Below are 3,652 nucleotides of genomic sequence, written 5' to 3'. Positions count from 1 at the left end.
TGGCTGCTGGATCTTTGCGCTCAATACGTTTGCACTTTTCCTCTGCTAATTTCTCAGCAGATTTTCTAAGTGACAGAATTTGTGCTTCCTGCTGTCCTCATGTACTGTGAATTGTACCAGGCACAAATCCTGGGAAAGCGACTGGGAAAGCCACGGAGTCTCTGCCACACACTCAGGAATCGAGCTGAGCCATCAAGTGCTAGCTCTGGACAGCAGTGATGTGATTTACTAATGCCAAAATCTTTTCTTCTCGGAATATTTCCCTCAAAGCTTTTTCAATTACCATCCATTGATAAGCGTCATGAAAACAATATGAGGAAATAATTACAAAATACACAACCCCCGCACCCCCTCCACCCTTCCCCCCCCAAAAAAAAAAAAAAGGAAAACAGGTGGAAAACCAGCCTGAACTTTGGGAGCATCGCAGCTCCTCGACGATTTCATTTCCTTGGGTGCCCCCTCGTGTCCATCCAGTGTAGCCGAATGCTGCAGTTTGAACTGACAGACAAAAACCCCCAAGTATCCACTTGCTATCACCTTATAAGGTTAATTCATTTCGAAATCATTTTTCCACCCCTCTGTCTACAAACCCTATGACTTCATCTCCAAAGTGTAAACTTTCAGGTTGAGTGCGTAGCTTATGCCTTATCTTGGTCTGTCCAAAACCAAAAAAGGTTTCCTCTGCTTGCCTTTTGCCTCAAGTTTTGTGCATTTTCAAACTTCTTCAGTGACTTCATCAACAAACTCTTAGGCATGATTTTAAGAGGAACAATTCCAGCTGAAATACCAGAAAGCTGAGGATGCTCAGAGAAGCTGATCATGTTAAGGGATTTTGTTCACCTCAAATATGAAAATATTTCCCATGCAGGCTGGTGTGTTGGGAAACAGTGCCCAGAAAGTTGTCTTACAACCAGAAAGCCAGAAAGGCTTTTCTGTTTTCTCTGGCTTTTCTGTCATATGGCACTGAGGTATCTGCTTCCAATCTTAATGTTCACAGAGGAGGATCTGTCTCTTGTGGAAGTTCATCAGCTTGCCCTGGAACATTTCCTGATGTGCTGCACAGCATTTGCAGGAGCAGAGCAGGATTCTCTCACACTCCAGGCTGGATTTGTACATCCCATTTGCATTCTTCCTGATGCTGTAAGAGCAGTAGGGGGAAAAATATATATAATTTTCAAGCAAATAAGAACAGTTCTTCTCTTTGAAACCTCAACAACTGGATGTCAAAACCATACACCTACAGGTGGATTGTATTTATGTTTTTGGAGGCACAGCAGGAAGGAAATTGGTCAGTCTGGGCTAGCAGCCATCCTGATTACCACTGTTTGGCACACTTAGGAGTCAAAATAAGAGATATCAAACATGATTAGGTGAAATGGAAAACAGGTCCTTTCCTCCTCTTATCTAAAAGGACAAAATAATGCAGGGAAAGGAGCTTTGTAAATACAAATTTTTAAATGACCAGCTCTTAGTCTCAGGCTTAGGACAATTTACTAAAAATTTATTTTTTTATCCTAAATAAAATTACTGAGGGGTTATTAATTCAGCAGGCTCAATGCTATAAGTCAAAAGAAGTTTAGTTAATCCTCTAGCAAGCAGAATGGGAAAAGAACTTAAAGAGGTGAAAAATTACTTCTATTTTGGCTGGTAGAAAACAGTTCTATGGAAATGTTTGAAATATTTAAGGGTATTGTATTTCATGAGTGGGAGGCAAAGACTGAAGTCTTCTGGACTGGGAATTCATTTTATTTCATCATCATTAACCTCACCTTATAAGAAGATAAAAATTAGAACAGGCATCCTTCTTCAGTATGACATGAAATGAGATTCTTTCTTTGGACAGCAGCTGTATCTTAGGCTTTCACAAGGACCCTCTGCTGCTCAAAGTGAAACACTCTGAACTTGTTTGGGATTTTAAAAAACAGTCTTGCAACACTTAATTGAAGCACCAGCAATTTTCAAAGGGATGTAAAAGTCCTCACAGGACAGGACTACATTAGTCTCTACCTAAGTGAGGTAAAAAGAAACTTTTAAATGGAAAGATATTTCAAAACTGCTCTTGTGTTCGTGCTGGCCTTTGTCAGAGTATATCAGGGATTGTTTATCAGGAATATAATTTTCCCTTGATATTATCTACACAGTGTATAATTTTGTGAGATCATGCTTGGCTACTGTGGCACTCATTACCTCATCATTAGCAGGAGGAACTTCAGAAAGGAAATAACCTTCAGAAGCAGAAGGAATCTGGAGAGACTCAATGCTTTTATTTTAAAAAATACACCTCTGTGAATAGAATAAAAAGAAAGACCAACTGTGTACACAGTGGTACAATCTCCATTATGATATTGCTGTTTTTCTTTTCCAAAGCACAGAGCCTTAGGAATTTCAGGCAAATGACATAATTTGAGGCCTATAAGATGCTCAGCTTTCTGGATGGAAAGATATTGCTTTAGTGTGTGCCCCAGTGTGCCTCTAAATGAACAACTCATTTTGTACCATGTACAAATGGAGTTCATGAAGTCTGTACCTGATACCTGACTGCATCTGAGTTACTTGGTGGAAGACAGATACTGACAGTATTGAATTTTACAAGATGAAAATTTCTGCTTTACCGCATTAATTGTTAATTAATTCTGCATTTCAAAAGCCGACAGATGGAAGTCTATACAAACATCCAGCTACAGCAGCTATTCTGCTCAGCTTCCTTCCCTTCTGTGTTATGGTGCTGATTTGCTACATGTGGGTTGAGTGCTAAAGTGAGCAATAACTTGGATGAAAACTGAGTTCTTTGATTCAGTGATTCCGTGAATCATTGAGGACATCAACCCCTTGGAGCAAGTCCAGAGGGGGCCACCAAGACAATTAGAGGGATGAGTTCCTCTCCTACATGGAAAGCCTGGGAGAATGGGGATTGTTCAGCCTGGAAAAGAGAAGGCTTTGGGGTGATCTAATTGTGGCCTTGCAGTACCTGAAAGGACCCTACAAGAAAGATGGAGAGAGATTATTTACAAGGGCATGTAGTGACAGGACAAGGGGGAACAGATTCAAAGTGAGACACAGTAGGTTTAGATTAAATACTAGCAAAAAATCCTTTACTGTGGCTGTGCTGAGGCCCTGGCACAGGCTGCCCAGAGCATCTGTGGCTGCCCCATCCCTGGGAGTGTTCAAGACCAGGCTGGATGGGGCTCTGAGCAACCTGGGATAGTGCGAAGTGTCCTTGTCCAAGACAGAGGGATTGGAGATTGGAACTAGATGATCTCTAAGGTCCCTTCCAACCCAAACCGTTCCGTAATTCTACAATAATAAACACGAGTTCCAAAACACCACACTTCAACTTTATGCTGCCTTTGTCAGGCAGGGCTCAAAGCGCTGTAATGAAACAAATTCATTAGGCCTCAACAACTTTCATCTCAGCATTACAGAACGATTGAATGGATTTAAGTGATGAATTTGATTGATGAATTTGATTGATGCCCAGAGGGTGCTGAGGCCCTGGCACAGGTTGCCCAGAGAAGCTGCGGATGCCGCATCCCTGGGAGTGTTCAGGGCCACGTTGGATGGGGCTCTGAGCAGCCCGGCCCGGTGGAAGGCATCCCTGCCCGGGGCAGAGAGCTGGAACCAGGAGCCGGGGGCGAGCGGGAGCCGATCCCCG

This window comes from Geospiza fortis, unplaced genomic scaffold, assembly GCF_000277835.1.
Source record: "Geospiza fortis unplaced genomic scaffold, GeoFor_1.0 scaffold23, whole genome shotgun sequence".
In the NCBI taxonomy this organism is placed as follows: Eukaryota; Metazoa; Chordata; class Aves; order Passeriformes; family Thraupidae; genus Geospiza; species Geospiza fortis.
The sequence above is the reverse complement of the archived record's forward strand: the minus strand, read 5'-3'. Positions refer to the sequence as shown.